This window comes from Podarcis vaucheri (genome assembly GCF_965113315.1).
Source record: "Podarcis vaucheri genome assembly, chromosome: 6".
NCBI classification, from domain to species: Eukaryota; Metazoa; Chordata; class Lepidosauria; order Squamata; family Lacertidae; genus Podarcis; species Podarcis vaucheri.
In genome coordinates, this window is record NC_138764.1 from 12,909,607 (window position 1) to 12,937,564 (window position 27,958).

Here is a 27,958-nt window from a genome sequence, read left to right on the forward strand (position 1 = left end):
TCAAAAACTTAACCGGCAGAAAATATTTTTTTGAAAAAATCCCTAAGCCCCGGGGTCACAATTTCAGCAAAAATCTGACTTTTGGCAATTCACTCAAAAATGGTGCCAAAAGCTTGAAAATGCTCTCCTGAAAGGTTTGGCACTCGAAACAGAAGGCTTGTTATCACAGGACAAGAAATCAGCCCTCTAAAACTTAACCGGCAGAAAATATTTTTTTGAAAAAATCCCTAACCCCCGGGGTCACAATTTCAGCAAATATCTGACTTTTGGCAATTCACTCATAAATGGTGCCAAAAGCTTGAAAATGTTCTCCTGAAATGTTTGGCACTCGAAACAGAAGGCTTGTTATCACAGGACAAGAAATCAGCCCTCAAAAACTTAACCGGCAGAAAATATTTTTTTGAAGAAATCCCTAACCCCCGGGGTCACAATTTCAGCAAAAATCTGACTTTTGGCAATTCACTCAAAAATGGTTCCAAAAGCTTGAAAATGTTCTCCTGAAATTTTTGGCACTCGAAACAGAAGGCTTGTTATCACAGGACAAGAAATCAGCCCTCAAAAACCTAACTGGCGGAAAAGACTTTTTTGAAAAAATTCCTAAGCCCCGGGGTCACAATTTCAGCAAAAATCTGGCTTTTGGCAATTCACTCAAAAATAGTGCCAAAAGCTTGAAAATGCTCCCCTGAAAGGTTTGGCACTCGAAACAGAAGGCTTGTTATCACAGGACAAGAAATCAGCCCTCAAAAACTTAACCGGCAGAAAATATTTTTTTGAAAAAATCCCTAACCCCCGGGGTCACAATTTCAGCAAAAATCTGACTTTTGGCAATTCACTCAAAAATGGTGCCAAAAGCTTGAAAATGCTCTCCTGAAAGGTTTGGCACTCGAAACAGAAGGCATTTTATCACAGGACAAGAAATCAGCCCTCAAAAACTTAACCGGCAGAAAATATTATTTTGAAAAAATCCCTAACCCCCGGGGTCACAATTTCAGCAAATATCTGACTTTTGGCAATTCACTCAAAAATGGTTCCAAAAGCTTGAAAATGTTCTCCTGAAATGTTTGGCACTCGAAACAGAAGGCTTGTTATCACAGGACAAGAAATCAGCCCTCAAAAACCTAACCGGCGGAAAAGACTTTTTTGAAAAAATTCCTAAGCCCCGGGGTCACAATTTCAGCAAAAATCTGGCTTTTGGCAATTCACTCAAAAATGGTGCCAAAAGCTTGAAAATGCTCCCCTGAAAGGTTTGGCACTCGAAACAGAAGGCTTGTTATCACAGGACAAGAAATCAGCCCTCAAAAACTTAACCGGCAGAGAATATTTTTTTGAAGAAATCCCTAACCCCCGGGGTCACAATTTCAGCTAAAATCTGACTTTTGGCAATTCACTCAAAAATGGTGCCAAAAGCTTGAAAATGCTCCCCTGAAAGGTTTGGCACTCGAAACAGAAGGCTTGTTATCACAGGACAAGAAATCAGCCCTCAAAAACTTAACCGGCAGAAAATATTTTTTTGAAAGAATCCCTGACCCCCGGGGTCACAATTTCAGCAAAAATCTGACTTTTGGGAATTCACTCAAAAATGGTGCCAAAAGCTTGAAAATGCTCCCCTGAAAGGTTTGGCACTCGAAACAGAAGGCTTTTTATCACAGGACAAGAAATCAGCCCTCTAAAACTTAACCGGCAGAAAATATTTTTTTGAAAAAATCCCTAACCCCCGGGGTCACAATTTCAGCAAAAATCTGACTTTTGGCAATTCACTCAAAAATGGTGCCAAAAGCTTGAAAATGTTCTCCTGAAATGTTTGGCACTCGAAACAGAAGGCTTGTTATCACAGGACAAGAAATCAGCCCTCAAAATTTAACTGGCAGAAAATATTTTTTTGAAAAAAATCCTAAGCCCCGGGGTCACAATTTCAGCAAAAATCTGGCTTTTGGCAATTCACTCAAAAATGGTGCCAAAAGCTTGAAAATGCTCCCCTGAAAGGTTTGGCACTCGAAACAGAAGGTTTTTTATCACAGGACAAGAAATCAGCCCTCAAAAACTTAACCGGCAGAAAATATTTTTTTGAAAGAATCCCTGACCCCCGGGGTCACAATTTCAGCAAAAATCTGGCTTTTGGCAATTCACTCAAAAATGGTGCCAAAAGCTTGAAAATGCTCCCCTGAAAGGTTTGGCACTCGAAACAGAAGGCTTTTTATCACAGGACAAGAAATCAGCCCTCAAAAACTTAACCGGCAGAAAATATTTTTTTGAAAAAATCCCTAACCCCCGGGGGTCACAATTTCAGCAAAAATCTGACTTTTGGCAATTCACTCAAAAATGGTGCCAAAAGCTTGAAAATGCTCTCCTGAAAGGTTTGGCACTCGAAACAGAAGGCATTTTATCACAGGACAAGAAATCAGCCCTCTAAAACTTAACCGGCAGACAATATTTTTTTGAAAGAATCCCTGACCCCCGGGGTCACAATTTCAGCAAAAATCTGGCTTTTGGCAATTCACTCAAAAATGGTGCCAAAAGCTTGAAAATGTTCTCCTGAAATGTTTGGCACTCGAAACAGAAGGCTTGTTATCACAGGACAAGAAATCAGCCCTCAAAAACTTAACCGGCAGAAAATATTTTTTTGAAAGAATCCCTGACCCCCGGGGTCACAATTTCAGCAAAAATCTGACTTTTGGGAATTCACTCAAAAATGGTGCCAAAAGCTTGAAAATGCTCCCCTGAAAGGTTTCGCACTCGAAACAGAAGGCTTTTTATCACAGGACAAGAAATCAGCCCTCAAAAACTTAACCAGCAGAAAATATTTTTTTGAAAGAATCCCTGACCCCCGGGGTCACAATTTCAGCAAAAATCTGGCTTTTGGCAATTCACTCAAAAATGGTGCCAAAAGCTTGAAAATGCTCTCCTGAAAGGTTTGGCACTCGAAACAGAAGGCTTTTTATCATAGGACAAGAAATCAGCCCTCAAAAACTTAACCAGCAGAAAATATTTTTTTGAAGAAATCCCAAACCCCCGGGGTCACAATTTCAGCTAAAATCTGACTTTTGGCAATTCACTCAAAAATGGTTCCAAAAGCTTGAAAATGTTCTCCTGAAATTTTTGGCACTCGAAACAGAAGGCTTGTTATCACAGGACAAGAAATCAGCCCTCAAAAACCTAACTGGCGGAAAAGACTTTTTTGAAAAAATTCCTAAGCCCCGGGGTCACAATTTCAGCAAAAATCTGGCTTTTGGCAATTCACTCAAAAATAGTGCCAAAAGCTTGAAAATGCTCCCCTGAAAGGTTTGGCACTCGAAACAGAAGGCTTTTTATCACAGGACAAGAAATCAGCCCTCAAAAACTTAACCGGCAGAAAATATTTTTTTGAAAAAATCCCTAACCCCCGGGGTCACAATTTCAGCAAAAATCTGACTTTTGGCAATTCACTCAAAAATGTTGCCAAAAGCTTGAAAATGTTCTCCTGAAATGTTTGGCACTCGAAACAGAAGGCTTGTTATCACAGGACAAGAAATCAGCCCTCAAAATTTAACTGGCAGAAAATATTTTTTTGAAAAAAATCCTAAGCCCCGGGGTCACAATTTCAGCAAAAATCTGGCTTTTGGCAATTCACTCAAAAATGGTGCCAAAAGCTTGAAAATGCTCCCCTGAAAGGTTTGGCACTCGAAACAGAAGGTTTTTTATCACAGGACAAGAAATCAGCCCTCAAAAACTTAACCGGCAGAAAATATTTTTTTGAAAGAATCCCTGACCCCCGGGGTCACAATTTCAGCAAAAATCTGGCTTTTGGCAATTCACTCAAAAATGGTGCCAAAAGCTTGAAAATGCTCCCCTGAAAGGTTTGGCACTCGAAACAGAAGGCTTTTTATCACAGGACAAGAAATCAGCCCTCAAAAACTTAACCGGCAGAAAAATTTTTTTTGAAAAAATCCCTAACCCCCGGGGGTCACAATTTCAGCAAAAATCTGACTTTTGGCAATTCACTCAAAAATGGTGCCAAAAGCTTGAAAATGCTCTCCTGAAAGGTTTGGCACTCGAAACAGAAGGCATTTTATCACAGGACAAGAAATCAGCCCTCTAAAACTTAACCGGCAGAAAATATTTTTTTGAAAGAATCCCTGACCCCTGGGGTCACAATTTCAGCAAAAATCTGGCTTTTGGCAATTCACTCAAAAATGGTGCCAAAAGCTTGAAAATGCTCCCCTGAAAGGTTTGGCACTCGAAACAGAAGGCTTTTTATCACAGGACAAGAAATCAGCCCTCAAAAACTTAACCGGCAGAAAATATTTTTTTGAAAAAATCCCTAAGCCCCGGGGTCACAATTTCAGCAAAAATCTGACTTTTGGCAATTCACTCAAAAATGGTGCCAAAAGCTTGAAAATGCTCTCCTGAAAGGTTTGGCACTCGAAACAGAAGGCTTGTTATCACAGGACAAGAAATCAGCCCTCTAAAACTTAACCGGCAGAAAATATTTTTTTGAAAAAATCCCTAACCCCCGGGGTCACAATTTCAGCAAATATCTGACTTTTGGCAATTCACTCATAAATGGTGCCAAAAGCTTGAAAATGTTCTCCTGAAATGTTTGGCACTCGAAACAGAAGGCTTGTTATCACAGGACAAGAAATCAGCCCTCAAAAACTTAACCGGCAGAAAATATTTTTTTGAAGAAATCCCTAACCCCCGGGGTCACAATTTCAGCAAAAATCTGACTTTTGGCAATTCACTCAAAAATGGTTCCAAAAGCTTGAAAATGTTCTCCTGAAATTTTTGGCACTCGAAACAGAAGGCTTGTTATCACAGGACAAGAAATCAGCCCTCAAAAACCTAACTGGCGGAAAAGACTTTTTTGAAAAAATTCCTAAGCCCCGGGGTCACAATTTCAGCAAAAATCTGGCTTTTGGCAATTCACTCAAAAATAGTGCCAAAAGCTTGAAAATGCTCCCCTGAAAGGTTTGGCACTCGAAACAGAAGGCTTGTTATCACAGGACAAGAAATCAGCCCTCAAAAACTTAACCGGCAGAAAATATTTTTTTGAAAAAATCCCTAACCCCCGGGGTCACAATTTCAGCAAAAATCTGACTTTTGGCAATTCACTCAAAAATGGTGCCAAAAGCTTGAAAATGCTCTCCTGAAAGGTTTGGCACTCGAAACAGAAGGCATTTTATCACAGGACAAGAAATCAGCCCTCAAAAACTTAACCGGCAGAAAATATTATTTTGAAAAAATCCCTAACCCCCGGGGTCACAATTTCAGCAAATATCTGACTTTTGGCAATTCACTCAAAAATGGTTCCAAAAGCTTGAAAATGTTCTCCTGAAATGTTTGGCACTCGAAACAGAAGGCTTGTTATCACAGGACAAGAAATCAGCCCTCAAAAACCTAACCGGCGGAAAAGACTTTTTTGAAAAAATTCCTAAGCCCCGGGGTCACAATTTCAGCAAAAATCTGGCTTTTGGCAATTCACTCAAAAATGGTGCCAAAAGCTTGAAAATGCTCCCCTGAAAGGTTTGGCACTCGAAACAGAAGGCTTGTTATCACAGGACAAGAAATCAGCCCTCAAAAACTTAACCGGCAGAGAATATTTTTTTGAAGAAATCCCTAACCCCCGGGGTCACAATTTCAGCTAAAATCTGACTTTTGGCAATTCACTCAAAAATGGTGCCAAAAGCTTGAAAATGCTCCCCTGAAAGGTTTGGCACTCGAAACAGAAGGCTTGTTATCACAGGACAAGAAATCAGCCCTCAAAAACTTAACCGGCAGAAAATATTTTTTTGAAAGAATCCCTGACCCCCGGGGTCACAATTTCAGCAAAAATCTGACTTTTGGGAATTCACTCAAAAATGGTGCCAAAAGCTTGAAAATGCTCCCCTGAAAGGTTTGGCACTCGAAACAGAAGGCTTTTTATCACAGGACAAGAAATCAGCCCTCTAAAACTTAACCGGCAGAAAATATTTTTTTGAAAAAATCCCTAACCCCCGGGGTCACAATTTCAGCAAAAATCTGACTTTTGGCAATTCACTCAAAAATGGTGCCAAAAGCTTGAAAATGTTCTCCTGAAATGTTTGGCACTCGAAACAGAAGGCTTGTTATCACAGGACAAGAAATCAGCCCTCAAAATTTAACTGGCAGAAAATATTTTTTTGAAAAAAATCCTAAGCCCCGGGGTCACAATTTCAGCAAAAATCTGGCTTTTGGCAATTCACTCAAAAATGGTGCCAAAAGCTTGAAAATGCTCCCCTGAAAGGTTTGGCACTCGAAACAGAAGGTTTTTTATCACAGGACAAGAAATCAGCCCTCAAAAACTTAACCGGCAGAAAATATTTTTTTGAAAGAATCCCTGACCCCCGGGGTCACAATTTCAGCAAAAATCTGGCTTTTGGCAATTCACTCAAAAATGGTGCCAAAAGCTTGAAAATGCTCCCCTGAAAGGTTTGGCACTCGAAACAGAAGGCTTTTTATCACAGGACAAGAAATCAGCCCTCAAAAACTTAACCGGCAGAAAATATTTTTTTGAAAAAATCCCTAACCCCCGGGGGTCACAATTTCAGCAAAAATCTGACTTTTGGCAATTCACTCAAAAATGGTGCCAAAAGCTTGAAAATGCTCTCCTGAAAGGTTTGGCACTCGAAACAGAAGGCATTTTATCACAGGACAAGAAATCAGCCCTCTAAAACTTAACCGGCAGACAATATTTTTTTGAAAGAATCCCTGACCCCCGGGGTCACAATTTCAGCAAAAATCTGGCTTTTGGCAATTCACTCAAAAATGGTGCCAAAAGCTTGAAAATGTTCTCCTGAAATGTTTGGCACTCGAAACAGAAGGCTTGTTATCACAGGACAAGAAATCAGCCCTCAAAAACTTAACCGGCAGAAAATATTTTTTTGAAAGAATCCCTGACCCCCGGGGTCACAATTTCAGCAAAAATCTGACTTTTGGGAATTCACTCAAAAATGGTGCCAAAAGCTTGAAAATGCTCCCCTGAAAGGTTTCGCACTCGAAACAGAAGGCTTTTTATCACAGGACAAGAAATCAGCCCTCAAAAACTTAACCAGCAGAAAATATTTTTTTGAAAGAATCCCTAACCCCCGGGGTCACAATTTCAGCAAAAATCTGACTTTTGGCAATTCACTCAAAAATGGTGCCAAAAGCTTGAAAATGCTCCCCTGAAAGGTTTGGCACTCGAAACAGAAGGTTTTTTATCACAGGACAAGAAATCAGCCCTCAAAAACTTAACCGGCAGAAAATATTTTTTTGAAAGAATCCCTGACCCCCGGGGTCACAATTTCAGCAAAAATCTGGCTTTTGGCAATTCACTCAAAAATGGTGCCAAAAGCTTGAAAATGCTCCCCTGAAAGGTTTGGCACTCGAAACAGAAGGCTTTTTATCACAGGACAAGAAATCAGCCCTCAAAAACTTAACCGGCAGAAAATATTTTTTTGAAAAAATCCCTAACCCCCGGGGGTCACAATTTCAGCAAAAATCTGACTTTTGGCAATTCACTCAAAAATGGTGCCAAAAGCTTGAAAATGCTCTCCTGAAAGGTTTGGCACTCGAAACAGAAGGCATTTTATCACAGGACAAGAAATCAGCCCTCTAAAACTTAACCGGCAGACAATATTTTTTTGAAAGAATCCCTGACCCCCGGGGTCACAATTTCAGCAAAAATCTGGCTTTTGGCAATTCACTCAAAAATGGTGCCAAAAGCTTGAAAATGTTCTCCTGAAATGTTTGGCACTCGAAACAGAAGGCTTGTTATCACAGGACAAGAAATCAGCCCTCAAAAACTTAACCGGCAGAAAATATTTTTTTGAAAGAATCCCTGACCCCCGGGGTCACAATTTCAGCAAAAATCTGACTTTTGGGAATTCACTCAAAAATGGTGCCAAAAGCTTGAAAATGCTCCCCTGAAAGGTTTCGCACTCGAAACAGAAGGCTTTTTATCACAGGACAAGAAATCAGCCCTCAAAAACTTAACCAGCAGAAAATATTTTTTTGAAAGAATCCCTAACCCCCGGGGTCACAATTTCAGCAAAAATCTGACTTTTGGCAATTCACTCAAAAATGGTGCCAAAAGCTTGAAAATGCTCCCCTGAAAGGTTTGGCACTCGAAACAGAAGGCTTTTTATCACAGGACAAGAAATCAGCCCTCTAAAACTTAACCGGCAGAAAATATTTTTTTGAAAAAATACCTAACCCCCAGGGTCACAATTTCAGCAAAAATCTGACTTTTGGCAATTCACTCAAAAATGGTGCCAAAAGCTTGAAAATGTTCTCCTGAAATGTTTGGCACTCGAAACAGAAGGCTTGTTATCACAGGACAAGAAATCAGCCCTCAAAATTTAACTGGCAGAAAATATTTTTTTGAAAAAAAATCCTAAGCCCCGGGGTCACAATTTCAGCAAAAATCTGGCTTTTGGCAATTCACTCAAAAATGGTGCCAAAAGCTTGAAAATGCTCCCCTGAAAGGTTTGGCACTCGAAACAGAAGGTTTTTTATCACAGGACAAGAAATCAGCCCTCAAAAACTTAACCGGCAGAAAATATTTTTTTGAAAGAATCCCTGACCCCCGGGGTCACAATTTCAGCAAAAATCTGGCTTTTGGCAATTCACTCAAAAATGGTGCCAAAAGCTTGAAAATGCTCCCCTGAAAGGTTTGGCACTCGAAACAGAAGGCTTTTTATCACAGGACAAGAAATCAGCCCTCAAAAACTTAACCGGCAGAAAATATTTTTTTGAAAAAATCCCTAACCCCCGGGGGTCACAATTTCAGCAAAAATCTGACTTTTGGCAATTCACTCAAAAATGGTGCCAAAAGCTTGAAAATGTTCTCCTGAAATGTTTGGCACTCGAAACAGAAGGCTTGTTATCACAGGACAAGAAATCAGCCCTCAAAAACTTAACCGGCAGAAAATATTTTTTTGAAGAAATCCCTAACCCCCGGGGTCACAATTTCAGCAAAAATCTGACTTTTGGCAATTCACTCAAAAATGGTTCCAAAAGCTTGAAAATGTTCTCCTGAAATTTTTGGCACTCGAAACAGAAGGCTTGTTATCACAGGACAAGAAATCAGCCCTCAAAAACCTAACTGGCGGAAAAGACTTTTTTGAAAAAATTCCTAAGCCCCGGGGTCACAATTTCAGCAAAAATCTGGCTTTTGGCAATTCACTCAAAAATAGTGCCAAAAGCTTGAAAATGCTCCCCTGAAAGGTTTGGCACTCGAAACAGAAGGCTTGTTATCACAGGACAAGAAATCAGCCCTCAAAAACTTAACCGGCAGAAAATATTTTTTTGAAAAAATCCCTAACCCCCGGGGTCACAATTTCAGCAAAAATCTGACTTTTGGCAATTCACTCAAAAATGGTGCCAAAAGCTTGAAAATGCTCTCCTGAAAGGTTTGGCACTCGAAACAGAAGGCATTTTATCACAGGACAAGAAATCAGCCCTCAAAAACTTAACCGGCAGAAAATATTTTTTTGAAGAAATCCCTAACCCCCGGGGTCACAATTTCAGCAAATATCTGACTTTTGGCAATTCACTCATAAATGGTGCCAAAAGCTTGAAAATGTTCTCCTGAAATGTTTGGCATTCGAAACAGAAGGCTTGTTATCACAGGACAAGAAATCAGCCCTCAAAAACTTAACCGGCAGAGAATATTTTTTTGAAGAAATCCCTAACCCCCGGGGTCACAATTTCAGCTAAAATCTGACTTTTGGCAATTCACTCAAAAATGGTTCCAAAAGCTTGAAAATGTTCTCCTGAAATGTTTGGCACTCGAAACAGAAGGCTTGTTATCACAGGACAAGAAATCAGCCCTCAAAAACCTAACCGGCGGAAAAGACTTTTTTGAAAAAATTCCTAAGCCCCGGGGTCACAATTTCAGCAAAAATCTGGCTTTTGGCAATTCACTCAAAAATGGTTCCAAAAGCTTGAAAATGCTCCCCTGAAAGGTTTGGCACTCGAAACAGAAGGCTTGTTATCACAGGACAAGAAATCAGCCCTCAAAAACTTAACCGGCAGAAAATATTTTTTTGAAAGAATCCCTGACCCCCGGGGTCACAATTTCAGCAAAAATCTGACTTTTGGCAATTCACTCAAAAATTGTGCCAAAAGCTTGAAAATGCTCCCCTGAAAGGTTTGGCACTCGAAACAGAGGGGCTTTTTATCACAGGACAAGAAATCAGCCCTCAAAAACTTAACCGGCAGAAAATATTTTTTTGAAGAAATCACTAACCCCCGGGGTCACAATTTCAGCAAAAATCTGGCTTTTGGCAATTCACTCAAAAATGGTGCCAAAAGCTTGAAAATGTTCTCCTGAAATGTTTGGCACTCGAAACAGAAGGCTTGTTATCACAGGACAAGAAATCAGCCCTCAAAAACTTAACCGGCAGAAAATATTTTTTTGAAGAAATCCCTAACCCCCGGGGTCACAATTTCAGCAAAAATCTGACTTTTGGCAATTCACTCAAAAATGGTTCCAAAAGCTTGAAAATGTTCTCCTGAAATGTTTGGCACTCGAAACAGAAGGCTTGTTATCACAGGACAAGAAATCAGCCCTCAAAAACTTAACCGGCAGAGAATATTTTTTTGAAGAAATCCCTAACCCCCGGGGTCACAATTTCAGCTAAAATCTGACTTTTGGCAATTCACTCAAAAATGGTTCCAAAAGCTTGAAAATGTTCTCCTGAAATGTTTGGCACTCGAAACAGAAGGCTTGTTGTCACAGGACAAGAAATCAGCCCTCAAAAACCTAACCGGCGGAAAAGACTTTTTTGAAAAAATTCCTAAGCCCCGGGGTCACAATTTCAGCAAAAATCTGGCTTTTGTCAATACACTCAAAAATGGTGCCAAAAGCTTGAAAATGCTCCCCTGAAAGGTTTGGCACTCGAAACAGAAGGCTTGTTATCACAGGACAAGAAATCAGCCCTCAAAAACTTAACCGGCAGAAAATATTTTTTTGAAAGAATCCCTGACCCCCGGGGTCACAATTTCAGCAAAAATCTGACTTTTGGGAATTCACTCAAAAATGGTGCCAAAAGCTTGAAAATGCTCCCCTGAAAGGTTTGGCACTCGAAACAGAAGGCTTTTTATCACAGGACAAGAAATCAGCCCTCAAAAACTTAACCAGCAGAAAATATTTTTTTGAAAGAATCCCTAACCCCCGGGGTCACAATTTCAGCAAAAATCTGACTTTTGGCAATTCACTCAAAAATGGTGCCAAAAGCTTGAAAATGCTCTCCTGAAAGGTTTGGCACTCGAAACAGAAGGCATTTTCTCACAGGACAAGAAATCAGCCCTCTAAAACTTAACCGGCAGAAAATATTTTTTTGAAAAAATCCCTAACCCCCGGGGTCACAATTTCAGCAAATATCTGACTTTTGGCAATTCACTCATAAATGGTGCCAAAAGCTTGAAAATGTTCTGCTGAAATGTTTGGCACTCGAAACAGAAGGCTTGTTATCACAGGACAAGAAATCAGCCCTCAAAAACTTAACCGGCAGAAAATATTTTTTTGAAGAAATCCCTAACCCCCGGGGTCACAATTTCAGCAAAAATCTGACTTTTGGCAATTCACTCAAAAATGGTGCCAAAAGCTTGAAAATGTTCTCCTGAAATGTTTGGCACTCGAAACAGAAGGCTTGTTATCACAGGACAAGAAATCAGCCCTCAAAAACTTAACCGGCAGAAAATATTTTTTTGAAGAAATCACTAACCCCCGGGGTCACAATTTCAGCAAAAATCTGGCTTTTGGCAATTCACTCAAAAATGGTGCCAAAAGCTTGAAAATGTTCTCCTGAAATGTTTGGCACTCGAAACAGAAGGCTTGTTATCACAGGACAAGAAATCAGCCCTCAAAAACTTAACCGGCAGAAAATATTTTTTTGAAGAAATCCCTAACCCCCGGGGTCACAATTTCAGCAAAAATCTGACTTTTGGCAATTCACTCAAAAATGGTTCCAAAAGCTTGAAAATGTTCTCCTGAAATGTTTGGCACTCGAAACAGAAGGCTTGTTATCACAGGACAAGAAATCAGCCCTCAAAAACTTAACCGGCAGAGAATATTTTTTTGAAGAAATCCCTAACCCCCGGGGTCACAATTTCAGCTAAAATCTGACTTTTGGCAATTCACTCAAAAATGGTTCCAAAAGCTTGAAAATGTTCTCCTGAAATGTTTGGCACTCGAAACAGAAGGCTTGTTGTCACAGGACAAGAAATCAGCCCTCAAAAACCTAACCGGCGGAAAAGACTTTTTTGAAAAAATTCCTAAGCCCCGGGGTCACAATTTCAGCAAAAATCTGGCTTTTGTCAATACACTCAAAAATGGTGCCAAAAGCTTGAAAATGCTCCCCTGAAAGGTTTGGCACTCGAAACAGAAGGCTTGTTATCACAGGACAAGAAATCAGCCCTCAAAAACTTAACCGGCAGAAAATATTTTTTTGAAAGAATCCCTGACCCCCGGGGTCACAATTTCAGCAAAAATCTGACTTTTGGGAATTCACTCAAAAATGGTGCCAAAAGCTTGAAAATGCTCCCCTGAAAGGTTTGGCACTCGAAACAGAAGGCTTTTTATCACAGGACAAGAAATCAGCCCTCAAAAACTTAACCAGCAGAAAATATTTTTTTGAAAGAATCCCTAACCCCCGGGGTCACAATTTCAGCAAAAATCTGACTTTTGGCAATTCACTCAAAAATGGTGCCAAAAGCTTGAAAATGCTCTCCTGAAAGGTTTGGCACTCGAAACAGAAGGCATTTTCTCACAGGACAAGAAATCAGCCCTCTAAAACTTAACCGGCAGAAAATATTTTTTTGAAAAAATCCCTAACCCCCGGGGTCACAATTTCAGCAAATATCTGACTTTTGGCAATTCACTCATAAATGGTGCCAAAAGCTTGAAAATGTTCTGCTGAAATGTTTGGCACTCGAAACAGAAGGCTTGTTATCACAGGACAAGAAATCAGCCCTCAAAAACTTAACCGGCAGAAAATATTTTTTTGAAGAAATCCCTAACCCCCGGGGTCACAATTTCAGCAAAAATCTGACTTTTGGCAATTCACTCAAAAATGGTGCCAAAAGCTTGAAAATGTTCTCCTGAAATGTTTGGCACTCGAAACAGAAGGCTTGTTATCACAGGACAAGAAATCAGCCCTCAAAAACTTAACCGGCAGAAAATATTTTTTTGAAGAAATCACTAACCCCCGGGGTCACAATTTCAGCAAAAATCTGGCTTTTGGCAATTCACTCAAAAATGGTGCCAAAAGCTTGAAAATGTTCTCCTGAAATGTTTGGCACTCGAAACAGAAGGCTTGTTATCACAGGACAAGAAATCAGCCCTCAAAAACTTAACCGGCAGAAAATATTTTTTTGAAGAAATCCCTAACCCCCGGGGTCACAATTTCAGCAAAAATCTGACTTTTGGCAATTCACTCAAAAATGGTGCCAAAAGCTTGAAAATGCTCTCCTGAAAGGTTTGGCACTCGAAACAGAAGGCATTTTCTCACAGGACAAGAAATCAGCCCTCTAAAACTTAACCGGCAGAAAATATTTTTTTGAAAAAATCCCTAACCCCCGGGGTCACAATTTCAGCAAATATCTGACTTTTGGCAATTCACTCATAAATGGTGCCAAAAGCTTGAAAATGTTCTGCTGAAATGTTTGGCACTCGAAACAGAAGGCTTGTTATCACAGGACAAGAAATCAGCCCTCAAAAACTTAACCGGCAGAAAATATTTTTTTGAAGAAATCCCTAACCCCCGGGGTCACAATTTCAGCAAAAATCTGACTTTTGGCAATTCACTCAAAAATGGTGCCAAAAGCTTGAAAATGTTCTCCTGAAATGTTTGGCACTCGAAACAGAAGGCTTGTTATCACAGGACAAGAAATCAGCCCTCAAAAACTTAACCGGCAGAAAATATTTTTTTGAAGAAATCACTAACCCCCGGGGTCACAATTTCAGCAAAAATCTGGCTTTTGGCAATTCACTCAAAAATGGTGCCAAAAGCTTGAAAATGTTCTCCTGAAATGTTTGGCACTCGAAACAGAAGGCTTGTTATCACAGGACAAGAAATCAGCCCTCAAAAACTTAACCGGCAGAAAATATTTTTTTGAAGAAATCCCTAACCCCCGGGGTCACAATTTCAGCAAAAATCTGACTTTTGGCAATTCACTCAAAAATGGTGCCAAAAGCTTGAAAATGTTCTCCTGAAATGTTTGGCACTCGAAACAGAAGGCTTGTTATCACAGGACAAGAAATCAGCCCTCAAAAACTTAACCGGCAGAAAATATTTTTTTGAAGAAATCACTAACCCCCGGGGTCACAATTTCAGCAAAAATCTGGCTTTTGGCAATTCACTCAAAAATGGTGCCAAAAGCTTGAAAATGTTCTCCTGAAATGTTTGGCACTCGAAACAGAAGGCTTGTTATCACAGGACAAGAAATCAGCCCTCAAAAACTTAACCGGCAGAAAATATTTTTTTGAAGAAATCCCTAACCCCCGGGGTCACAATTTCAGCAAAAATCTGACTTTTGGCAATTCACTCAAAAATGGTTCCAAAAGCTTGAAAATGTTCTCCTGAAATTTTTGGCACTCGAAACAGAAGGCTTGTTATCACAGGACAAGAAATCAGCCCTCAAAAACCTAACTGGCGGAAAAGACTTTTTTGAAAAAATTCCTAAGCCCCGGGGTCACAATTTCAGCAAAAATCTGGCTTTTGGCAATTCACTCAAAAATAGTGCCAAAAGCTTGAAAATGCTCCCTTGAAAGGTTTGGCACTCGAAACAGAAGGCTTGTTATCACAGGACAAGAAATCAGCCCTCAAAAACTTAACCGGCAGAAAATATTTTTTTGAAAAAATCCCTAACCCCCGGGGTCACAATTTCAGCAAAAATCTGACTTTTGGCAATTCACTCAAAAATGGTGCCAAAAGCTTGAAAATGCTCTCCTGAAAGGTTTGGCACTCGAAACAGAAGGCATTTTATCACAGGACAAGAAATCAGCCCTCAAAAACTTAACCGGCAGAAAATATTTTTTTGAAAAAATCCCTAACCCCCGGGGTCACAATTTCAGCAAATATCTGACTTTTGGCAATTCACTCAAAAATGGTGCCAAAAGCTTGAAAATGTTCTCCTGAAATGTTTGGCACTCGAAACAGAAGGCTTGTTATCACAGGACAAGAAATCAGCCCTCAAAAACTTAACCGGCAGAGAATATTTTTTTGAAGAAATCCCTAACCCCCGGGGTCACAATTTCAGCTAAAATCTGACTTTTGGCAATTCACTCAAAAATGGTTCCAAAAGCTTGAAAATGTTGTCCTGAAATGTTTGGCACTCGAAACAGAAGGCTTGTTATCACAGGACAAGAAATCAGCCCTCAAAAACCTAACCGGCGGAAAAGACTTTTTTGAAAAAATTCCTAAGCCCCGGGGTCACAATTTCAGCAAAAATCTGGCTTTTGTCAATTCACTCAAAAATGGTGCCAAAAGCTTGAAAATGCTCCCCTGAAAGGTTTGGCACTCGAAACAGAAGGCTTGTTATCACAGGACAAGAAATCAGCCCTCAAAAACTTAACCGGCAGAAAATATTTTTTTGAAAGAATCCCTGACCCCCGGGGTCACAATTTCAGCAAAAATCTGACTTTTGGGAATTCAATCAAAAATGGTGCCAAAAGCTTGAAAATGCTCCCCTGAAAGGTTTGGCACTCGAAACAGAAGGCTTTTTATCACAGGACAAGAAATCAGCGCTCAAAAACTTAACCAGCAGAAAATATTTTTTTGAAAGAATCCCTAACCCCCGGGGTCACAATTTCAGCAAAAATCTGACTTTTGGCAATTCACTCAAAAATGGTGCCAAAAGCTTGAAAATGCTCTCCTGAAAGGTTTGGCACTCGAAACAGAAGGCATTTTCTCACAGGACAAGAAATCAGCCCTCTAAAACTTAACCGGCAGAAAATATTTTTTTGAAAAAATCCCTAACCCCCGGGGTCACAATTTCAGCAAATATCTGACTTTTGGCAATTCACTCAAAAATGGTGCCAAAAGCTTGAAAATGTTCTCCTGAAATGTTTGGCACTCGAAACAGAGGGGCTTTTTATCACAGGACAAGAAATCAGCCCTCAAAAACTTAACCGGCAGAAAATATTTTTTTGAAGAAATCACTAACCCCCGGGGTCACAATTTCAGCAAAAATCTGACTTTTGGCAATTCACTCAAAAATGGTGCCAAAAGCTTGAAAATGTTCTCCTGAAATTTTTGGCACTCGAAACAGAAGGCTTGTTATCACAGGACAAGAAATCAGCCCTCAAAAACCTAACTGGCGGAAAAGACTTTTTTGAAAAAATTCCTAAGCCCCGGGGTCACAATTTCAGCAAAAATCTGGCTTTTGGCAATTCACTCAAAAATAGTGCCAAAAGCTTGAAAATGCTCCCCTGAAAGGTTTGGCACTCGAAACAGAAGGCTTGTTATCACAGGACAAGAAATCAGCCCTCAAAAACTTAACCGGCAGAAAATATTTTTTTGAAGAAATCCCTAACCCCCGGGGTCACAATTTCAGCAAAAATCTGACTTTTGGCAATTCACTCAAAAATGGTGCCAAAAGCTTGAAAATGTTCTCCTGAAATGTTTGGCACTCGAAACAGAAGGCTTGTTATCACAGGACAAGAAATCAGCCCTCAAAAACTTAACCGGCAGAAAATATTTTTTTGAAGAAATCACTAACCCCCGGGGTCACAATTTCAGCAAAAATCTGGCTTTTGGCAATTCACTCAAAAATGGTGCCAAAAGCTTGAAAATGTTCTCCTGAAATGTTTGGCACTCGAAACAGAAGGCTTGTTATCACAGGACAAGAAATCAGCCCTCAAAAACTTAACCGGCAGAAAATATTTTTTTGAAGAAATCCCTAACCCCCGGGGTCACAATTTCAGCAAAAATCTGACTTTTGGCAATTCACTCAAAAATGGTGCCAAAAGCTTGAAAATGTTCTCCTGAAATGTTTGGCACTCGAAACAGAAGGCTTGTTATCACAGGACAAGAAATCAGCCCTCAAAAACTTAACCGGCAGAAAATATTTTTTTGAAGAAATCACTAACCCCCGGGGTCACAATTTCAGCAAAAATCTGGCTTTTGGCAATTCACTCAAAAATGGTGCCAAAAGCTTGAAAATGTTCTCCTGAAATGTTTGGCACTCGAAACAGAAGGCTTGTTATCACAGGACAAGAAATCAGCCCTCAAAAACTTAACCGGCAGAAAATATTTTTTTGAAGAAATCCCTAACCCCCGGGGTCACAATTTCAGCAAAAATCTGACTTTTGGCAATTCACTCAAAAATGGTTCCAAAAGCTTGAAAATGTTCTCCTGAAATTTTTGGCACTCGAAACAGAAGGCTTGTTATCACAGGACAAGAAATCAGCCCTCAAAAACCTAACTGGCGGAAAAGACTTTTTTGAAAAAATTCCTAAGCCCCGGGGTCACAATTTCAGCAAAAATCTGGCTTTTGGCAATTCACTCAAAAATAGTGCCAAAAGCTTGAAAATGCTCCCCTGAAAGGTTTGGCACTCGAAACAGAAGGCTTGTTATCACAGGACAAGAAATCAGCCCTCAAAAACTTAACCGGCAGAAAATATTTTTTTGAAAAAATCCCTAACCCCCGGGGTCACAATTTCAGCAAAAATCTGACTTTTGGCAATTCACTCAAAAATGGTGCCAAAAGCTTGAAAATGCTCTCCTGAAAGGTTTGGCACTCGAAACAGAAGGCATTTTATCACAGGACAAGAAATCAGCCCTCAAAAACTTAACCGGCAGAAAATATTTTTTTGAAAAAATCCCTAACCCCCGGGGTCACAATTTCAGCAAATATCTGACTTTTGGCAATTCACTCAAAAATGGTGCCAAAAGCTTGAAAATGTTCTCCTGAAATGTTTGGCACTCGAAACAGAAGGCTTGTTATCACAGGACAAGAAATCAGCCCTCAAAAACTTAACCGGCAGAGAATATTTTTTTGAAGAAATCCCTAACCCCCGGGGTCACAATTTCAGCTAAAATCTGACTTTTGGCAATTCACTCAAAAATGGTTCCAAAAGCTTGAAAATGTTGTCCTGAAATGTTTGGCACTCGAAACAGAAGGCTTGTTATCACAGGACAAGAAATCAGCCCTCAAAAACCTAACCGGCGGAAAAGACTTTTTTGAAAAAATTCCTAAGCCCCGGGGTCACAATTTCAGCAAAAATCTGGCTTTTGTCAATTCACTCAAAAATGGTGCCAAAAGCTTGAAAATGCTCCCCTGAAAGGTTTGGCACTCGAAACAGAAGGCTTGTTATCACAGGACAAGAAATCAGCCCTCAAAAACTTAACCGGCAGAAAATATTTTTTTGAAAGAATCCCTGACCCCCGGGGTCACAATTTCAGCAAAAATCTGACTTTTGGGAATTCAATCAAAAATGGTGCCAAAAGCTTGAAAATGCTCCCCTGAAAGGTTTGGCACTCGAAACAGAAGGCTTTTTATCACAGGACAAGAAATCAGCGCTCAAAAACTTAACCAGCAGAAAATATTTTTTTGAAAGAATCCCTAACCCCCGGGGTCACAATTTCAGCAAAAATCTGACTTTTGGCAATTCACTCAAAAATGGTGCCAAAAGCTTGAAAATGCTCTCCTGAAAGGTTTGGCACTCGAAACAGAAGGCATTTTCTCACAGGACAAGAAATCAGCCCTCTAAAACTTAACCGGCAGAAAATATTTTTTTGAAAAAATCCCTAACCCCCGGGGTCACAATTTCAGCAAATATCTGACTTTTGGCAATTCACTCAAAAATGGTGCCAAAAGCTTGAAAATGTTCTCCTGAAATGTTTGGCACTCGAAACAGAGGGGCTTTTTATCACAGGACAAGAAATCAGCCCTCAAAAACTTAACCGGCAGAAAATATTTTTTTGAAGAAATCACTAACCCCCGGGGTCACAATTTCAGCAAAAATCTGACTTTTGGCAATTCACTCAAAAATGGTGCCAAAAGCTTGAAAATGTTCTCCTGAAATTTTTGGCACTCGAAACAGAAGGCTTGTTATCACAGGACAAGAAATCAGCCCTCAAAAACCTAACTGGCGGAAAAGACTTTTTTGAAAAAATTCCTAAGCCCCGGGGTCACAATTTCAGCAAAAATCTGGCTTTTGGCAATTCACTCAAAAATAGTGCCAAAAGCTTGAAAATGCTCCCCTGAAAGGTTTGGCACTCGAAACAGAAGGCTTGTTATCACAGGACAAGAAATCAGCCCTCAAAAACTTAACCGGCAGAAAATATTTTTTTGAAAAAATCCCTAACCCCCGGGGTCACAATTTCAGCAAAAATCTGACTTTTGGCAATTCACTCAAAAATGGTGCCAAAAGCTTGAAAATGTTCTCCTGAAATGTTTGGCACTCGAAACAGAAGGCATTTTATCACAGGACAAGAAATCAGCCCTCAAAAACTTAACCGGCAGAAAATATTTTTTTGAAAAAATCCCTAACCCCCGGGGTCACAATTTCAGCAAATATCTGACTTTTGGCAATTCACTCAAAAATGGTGCCAAAAGCTTGAAAATGTTCTCCTGAAATGTTTGGCACTCGAAACAGAAGGCTTGTTATCACAGGACAAGAAATCAGCCCTCAAAAACTTAACCGGCAGAGAATATTTTTTTGAAGAAATCCCTAACCCCCGGGGTCACAATTTCAGCTAAAATCTGACTTTTGGCAATTCACTCAAAAATGGTGCCAAAAGCTTGAAAATGCTCCCCTGAAAGGTTGGGCACTCGAAACAGAAGGCTTGTTATCACAGGACAAGAAATCAGCCCTCAAAAACTTAACCGGCAGAAAATATTTTTTTGAAAGAATCCCTGACCCCCGGGGTCACAATTTCAGCAAAAATCTGACTTTTGGGAATTCACTCAAAAATGGTGCCAAAAGCTTGAAAATGCTCCCCTGAAAGGTTTGGCACTCGAAACAGAAGGCTTTTTATCACAGGACAAGAAATCAGCCCTCAAAAACTTAACCAGCAGAAAATATTTTTTTGAAAGAATCCCTAATCCCCGGGGTCACAATTTCAGCAAAAATCTGACTTTTGGCAATTCACTCAAAAATGGTGCCAAAAGCTTGAAAATGCTCTCCTGAAAGGTTTGGCACTCGAAACAGAAGGCATTTTCTCACAGGACAAGAAATCAGCCCTCTAAAACTTAACCGGCAGAAAATATTTTTTTGAAAAAATCCCTAACCCCCGGGGTCACAATTTCAGCAAATATCTGACTTTTGGCAATTCACTCATAAATGGTGCCAAAAGCTTGAAAATGTTCTCCTGAAATGTTTGGCACTCGAAACAGAAGGCTTGTTATCACAGGACAAGAAATCAGCCCTCAAAAACTTAACCGGCAGAAAATATTTTTTTGAAAGAATCCCTGACCCCCGGGGTCACAATTTCAGCAAAAATCTGACTTTTGGCAATTCACTCAAAAATGGTGCCAAAAGCTTGAAAATGCTCCCCTGAAAGGTTTGGCACTCGAAACAGAGGGGCTTTTTATCACAGGACAAGAAATCAGCCCTCAAAAACTTAACCGGCAGAAAATATTTTTTTGAAGAAATCCCTAACCCCCGGGGTCACAATTTCAGCAAAAATCTGGCTTTTGGCAATTCACTCAAAAATGGTGCCAAAAGCTTGAAAATGTTCTCCTGAAATGTTTGGCACTCGAAACAGAAGGCTTGTTATCACAGGACAAGAAATCAGCCCTCAAAAACTTAACCGGCAGAAAATATTTTTTTGAAGAAATCCCTAACCCCCGGGGTCACAATTTCAGCAAAAATCTGACTTTTGGCAATTCACTCAAAAATGGTTCCAAAAGCTTGAAAATGTTCTCCTGAAATTTTTGGCACTCGAAACAGAAGGCTTGTTATCACAGGACAAGAAATCAGCCCTCAAAAACCTAACTGGCGGAAAAGACTTTTTTGAAAAAATTCCTAAGCCCCGGGGTCACAATTTCAGCAAAAATCTGGCTTTTGGCAATTCACTCAAAAATAGTGCCAAAAGCTTGAAAATGCTCCCCTGAAAGGTTTGGCACTCGAAACAGAAGGCTTGTTATCACAGGACAAGAAATCAGCCCTCAAAAACTTAACCGGCAGAAAATATTTTTTTGAAAAAATCCCTAACCCCCGGGGTCACAATTTCAGCAAAAATCTGACTTTTGGCAATTCACTCAAAAATGGTGCCAAAAGCTTGAAAATGCTCTCCTGAAAGGTTTGGCACTCGAAACAGAAGGCATTTTATCACAGGACAAGAAATCAGCCCTCAAAAACTTAACCGGCAGAAAATATTTTTTTGAAAAAATCCCTAACCCCCGGGGTCACAATTTCAGCAAATATCTGACTTTTGGCAATTCACTCAAAAATGGTGCCAAAAGCTTGAAAATGTTCTCCTGAAATGTTTGGCACTCGAAACAGAAGGCTTGTTATCACAGGACAAGAAATCAGCCCTCAAAAACCTAACCGGCGGAAAAGACTTTTTTGAAAAAATTCCTAAGCCCCGGGGTCACAATTTCAGCAAAAATCTGGCTTTTGGCAAGTCACTCAAAAATGGTTCCAAAAGCTTGAAAATGCTCCCCTGAAAGGTTTGGCACTCGAAACAGAAGGCTTGTTATCACAGGACAAGAAATCAGCCCTCAAAAACCTAACTGGTGGAAAAGACTTTTTTGAAAAAATTCCTAAGCCCCGGGGTCACAATTTCAGCAAAAATCTGGCTTTTGGCAATTCACTCAAAAATAGTGCCAAAAGCTTGAAAATGCTCCCCTGAAAGGTTTGGCACTCGAAACAGAAGGCTTGTTATCACAGGACAAGAAATCAGCCCTCAAAAACTTAACCGGCAGAAAATATTTTTTTGAAAAAATCCCTAACCCCCGGGGTCACAATTTCAGCAAAAATCTGACTTTTGGCAATTCACTCAAAAATGGTGCCAAAAGCTTGAAAATGCTCTCCTGAAAGGTTTGGCACTCGAAACAGAAGGCATTTTATCACAGGACAAGAAATCAGCCCTCAAAAACTTAACCGGCAGAAAATATTTTTTTGAAAAAATCCCTGACCCCCGGGGTCACAATTTCAGCAAATATCTGACTTTTGGCAATTCACTCAAAAATGGTGCCAAAAGCTTGAAAATGTTCTCCTGAAATGTTTGGCACTCGAAACAGAAGGCTTGTTATCACAGGACAAGAAATCAGCCCTCAAAAACCTAACCGGCGGAAAAGACTTTTTTGAAAAAATTCCTAAGCCCCGGGGTCACAATTTCAGCAAAAATCTGACTTTTGGCAATTCACTCAAAAATGGTGCCAAAAGCTTGAAAATGCTCTCCTGAAAGGTTTGGCACTCGAAACAGAAGGCATTTTATCACAGGACAAGAAATCAGCCCTCAAAAACTTAACCGGCAGAAAATATTTTTTTGAAAAAATCCCTAACCCCCGGGGTCACAATTTCAGCAAATATCTGACTTTTGGCAATTCACTCAAAAATGGTGCCAAAAGCTTGAAAATGTTCTCCTGAAATTTTTGGCACTCGAAACAGAAGGCTTGTTATCACAGGACAAGAAATCAGCCCTCAAAAACTTAACCAGCAGAAAATATTTTTTTGAAAGAATCCCTAACCCCCGGGGTCACAATTTCAGCAAAAATCTGACTTTTGGCAATTCACTCAAAAATGGTTCCAAAAGCTTGAAAATGTTCTCCTGAAATTTTTGGCACTCGAAACAGAAGGCTTGTTATCACAGGACAAGAAATCAGCCCTCAAAAACCTAACTGGCGGAAAAGACTTTTTTGAAAAAATTCCTAAGCCCCGGGGTCACAATTTCAGCAAAAATCTGGCTTTTGGCAATTCACTCAAAAATAGTGCCAAAAGCTTGAAAATGCTCCCCTGAAAGGTTTGGCACTCGAAACAGAAGGCTTGTTATCACAGGACAAGAAATCAGCCCTCAAAAACTTAACCGGCAGAAAATATTTTTTTGAAAAAATCCCTAACCCCCGGGGTCACAATTTCAGCAAAAATCTGACTTTTGGCAATTCACTCAAAAATGGTGCCAAAAGCTTGAAAATGCTCTCCTGAAAGGTTTGGCACTCGAAACAGAAGGCATTTTATCACAGGACAAGAAATCAGCCCTCAAAAACTTAACCGGCAGAAAATATTTTTTTGAAAAAATCCCTAACCCCCGGGGTCACAATTTCAGCAAATATCTGACTTTTGGCAATTCACTCAAAAATGGTGCCAAAAGCTTGAAAATGTTCTCCTGAAATGTTTGGCACTCGAAACAGAAGGCTTGTTATCACAGGACAAGAAATCAGCCCTCAAAAACCTTACCGGCGGAAAAGACTTTTTTGAAAAAATTCCTAAGCCCCGGGGTCACAATTTCAGCAAAAATCTGGCTTTTGGCAAGTCACTCAAAAATGGTTCCAAAAGCTTGAAAATGCTCCCCTGAAAGGTTTGGCACTCGAAACAGAAGGCTTGTTATCACAGGACAAGAAATCAGCCCTCAAAAACCTAACTGGTGGAAAAGACTTTTTTGAAAAAATTCCTAAGCCCCGGGGTCACAATTTCAGCAAAAATCTGGCTTTTGGCAATTCACTCAAAAATAGTGCCAAAAGCTTGAAAATGCTCCCCTGAAAGGTTTGGCACTCGAAACAGAAGGCTTGTTATCACAGGACAAGAAATCAGCCCTCAAAAACTTAACCGGCAGAAAATATTTTTTTGAAAAAATCCCTAACCCCCGGGGTCACAATTTCAGCAAAAATCTGACTTTTGGCAATTCACTCAAAAATGGTGCCAAAAGCTTGAAAATGCTCTCCTGAAAGGTTTGGCACTCGAAACAGAAGGCATTTTATCACAGGACAAGAAATCAGCCCTCAAAAACTTAACCGGCAGAAAATATTTTTTTGAAAAAATCCCTGACCCCCGGGGTCACAATTTCAGCAAATATCTGACTTTTGGCAATTCACTCAAAAATGGTGCCAAAAGCTTGAAAATGTTCTCCTGAAATGTTTGGCACTTGAAACAGAAGGCTTGTTATCACAGGACAAGAAATCAGCCCTCAAAAACCTAACCGGCGGAAAAGACTTTTTTGAAAAAATTCCTAAGCCCCGGGGTCACAATTTCAGCAAAAATCTGACTTTTGGCAATTCACTCAAAAATGGTGCCAAAAGCTTGAAAATGCTCTCCTGAAAGGTTTGGCACTCGAAACAGAAGGCATTTTATCACAGGACAAGAAATCAGCCCTCAAAAACTTAACCGGCAGAAAATATTTTTTTGAAAAAATCCCTAACCCCCGGGGTCACAATTTCAGCAAATATCTGACTTTTGGCAATTCACTCAAAAATGGTGCCAAAAGCTTGAAAATGTTCTCCTGAAATTTTTGGCACTCGAAACAGAAGGCTTGTTATCACAGGACAAGAAATCAGCCCTCAAAAACCTAACTGGCGGAAAAGACTTTTTTGAAAAAATTCCTAAGCCCCGGGGTCACAATTTCAGCAAAAATCTGGCTTTTGGCAATTCACTCAAAAATAGTGCCAAAAGCTTGAAAATGCTCCCCTGAAAGGTTTGGCACTCGAAACAGAAGGCTTGTTATCACAGGACAAGAAATCAGCCCTCAAAAACTTAACCGGCAGAAAATATTTTTTTGAAAAAATCCCTAACCCCCGGGGTCACAATTTCAGCAAAAATCTGACTTTTGGCAATTCACTCAAAAATGGTGCCAAAAGCTTGAAAATGCTCTCCTGAAAGGTTTGGCACTCGAAACAGAAGGCATTTTATCACAGGACAAGAAATCAGCCCTCAAAAACTTAACCGGCAGAAAATATTTTTTTGAAAAAATCCCTAACCCCCGGGGTCACAATTTCAGCAAATATCTGACTTTTGGCAATTCACTCAAAAATGGTGCCAAAAGCTTGAAAATGTTCTCCTGAAATGTTTGGCACTCGAAACAGAAGGCTTGTTATCACAGGACAAGAAATCAGCCCTCAAAAACCTAACCGGCGGAAAAGACTTTTTTGAAAAAATTCCTAAGCCCCGGGGTCACAATTTCAGCAAAAATCTGGCTTTTGGCAGGTCACTCAAAAATGGTTCCAAAAGCTTGAAAATGTTCTCCTGAAATGTTTGGCACTCGAAACAGAAGGCTTGTTATCACAGGACAAGAAATCAGCCCTCAAAAACTTAACCGGCAGAAAATATTTTTTTGAAAGAATCCCTGACCCCCGGGGTCACAATTTCAGCAAAAATCTGACTTTTGGCAATTCACTCAAAAATGGTGCCAAAAGCTTGAAAATGCTCCCCTGAAAGGTTTGGCACTCGAAACAGAGGGGCTTTTTATCACAGGACAAGAAATCAGCCCTCAAAAACTTAACCGGCAGAAAATATTTTTTTGAAGAAATCACTAACCCCCGGGGTCACAATTTCAGCAAAAATCTGGCTTTTGGCAATTCACTCAAAAATGGTGCCAAAAGCTTGAAAATGTTCTCCTGAAATGTTTGGCACTCGAAACAGAAGGCTTGTTATCACAGGACAAGAAATCAGCCCTCAAAAACTTAACCGGCAGAAAATATTTTTTTGAAGAAATCCCTAACCCCCGGGGTCACAATTTCAGCAAAAATCTGACTTTTGGCAATTCACTCAAAAATGGTTCCAAAAGCTTGAAAATGTTCTCCTGAAATTTTTGGCACTCGAAACAGAAGGCTTGTTATCACAGGACAAGAAATCAGCCCTCAAAAACCTAACTGGCGGAAAAGACTTTTTTGAAAAAATTCCTAAGCCCCGGGGTCACAATTTCAGCAAAAATCTGGCTTTTGGCAATTCACTCAAAAATAGTGCCAAAAGCTTGAAAATGCTCCCCTGAAAGGTTTGGCACTCGAAACAGAAGGCTTGTTATCACAGGACAAGAAATCAGCCCTCAAAAACTTAACCGGCAGAAAATATTTTTTTGAAAAAATCCCTAACCCCCGGGGTCACAATTTCAGCAAATATCTGACTTTTGGCAATTCACTCAAAAATGGTGCCAAAAGCTTGAAAATGTTCTCCTGAAATGTTTGGCACTCGAAACAGAAGGCTTGTTATCACAGGACAAGAAATCAGCCCTCAAAAACCTAACCGGCGGAAAAGACTTTTTTGAAAAAATTCCTAAGCCCCGGGGTCACAATTTCAGCAAAAATCTGGCTTTTGGCAAGTCACTCAAAAATGGTTCCAAAAGCTTGAAAATGCTCCCCTGAAAGGTTTGGCACTCGAAACAGAAGGCTTGTTATCACAGGACAAGAAATCAGCCCTCAAAAACCTAACTGGTGGAAAAGACTTTTTTGAAAAAATTCCTAAGCCCCGGGGTCACAATTTCAGCAAAAATCTGGCTTTTGGCAATTCACTCAAAAATAGTGCCAAAAGCTTGAAAATGCTCCCCTGAAAGGTTTGGCACTCGAAACAGAAGGCTTGTTATCACAGGACAAGAAATCAGCCCTCAAAAACTTAACCGGCAGAAAATATTTTTTTGAAAAAATCCCTGACCCCCGGGGTCACAATTTCAGCAAATATCTGACTTTTGGCAATTCACTCAAAAATGGTGCCAAAAGCTTGAAAATGTTCTCCTGAAATGTTTGGCACTCGAAACAGAAGGCTTGTTATCACAGGACAAGAAATCAGCCCTCAAAAACCTAACCGGCGGAAAAGACTTTTTTGAAAAAATTCCTAAGCCCCGGGGTCACAATTTCAGCAAAAATCTGACTTTTGGCAATTCACTCAAAAATGGTGCCAAAAGCTTGAAAATGCTCTCCTGAAAGGTTTGGCACTCGAAACAGAAGGCATTTTATCACAGGACAAGAAATCAGCCCTCAAAAACTTAACCGGCAGAAAATATTTTTTTGAAAAAATCCCTAACCCCCGGGGTCACAATTTCAGCAAATATCTGACTTTTGGCAATTCACTCAAAAATGGTGCCAAAAGCTTGAAAATGTTCTCCTGAAATGTTTGGCACTCGAAACAGAAGGCTTGTTATCACAGGACAAGAAATCAGCCCTCAAAAACCTAACCGGCGGAAAAGACTTTTTTGAAAAAATTCCTAAGCCCCGGGGTCACAATTTCAGCAAAAATCTGGCTTTTGGCAAGTCACTCAAAAATGGTTCCAAAAGCTTGAAAGTGCTCCCCTGAAAGGTTTGGCACTCGAAACAGAAGGCTTGTTATCACAGGACAAGAAATCAGCCCTCAAAAACTTAACCGGCAGAAAATATTTTTTTGAAAGAATCCCTGACCCCTGGGGTCACAATTTCAGCAAAAATCTGGCTTTTGGCAATTCACTCAAAAATGGTGCCAAAAGCTTGAAAATGTTCTCCTGAAATGTTTGGCACTCGAAACAGAGGGGCTTTTTATCACAGGACAAGAAATCAGCCCTCAAAAACTTAACCGGCAGAAAATATTTTTTTGAAGAAATCACTAACCCCCGGGGTCACAATTTCAGCAAAAATCTGACTTTTGGCAATTCACTCAAAAATGGTTCCAAAAGCTTGAAAATGTTCTCCTGAAATTTTTGGCACTCGAAACAGAAGGCTTGTTATCACAGGACAAGAAATCAGCCCTCAAAAACCTAACTGGCGGAAAAGACTTTTTTGAAAAAATTCCTAAGCCCCGGGGTCACAATTTCAGCAAAAATCTGGCTTTTGGCAATTCACTCAAAAATAATGCCAAAAGCTTGAAAATGCTCCCCTGAAAGGTTTGGCACTCGAAACAGAAGGCTTGTTATCACAGGACAAGAAATCAGCCCTCAAAAACCTAACCGGCGGAAAAGACTTTTTTGAAAAAATTCCTAAGCCCCGGGGTCACAATTTCAGCAAAAATCTGACTTTTGGCAATTCACTCAAAAATGGTGCCAAAAGCTTGAAAATGCTCTCCTGAAAGGTTTGGCACTCGAAACAGAAGGCATTTTATCACAGGACAAGAAATCAGCCCTCAAAAACTTAACCG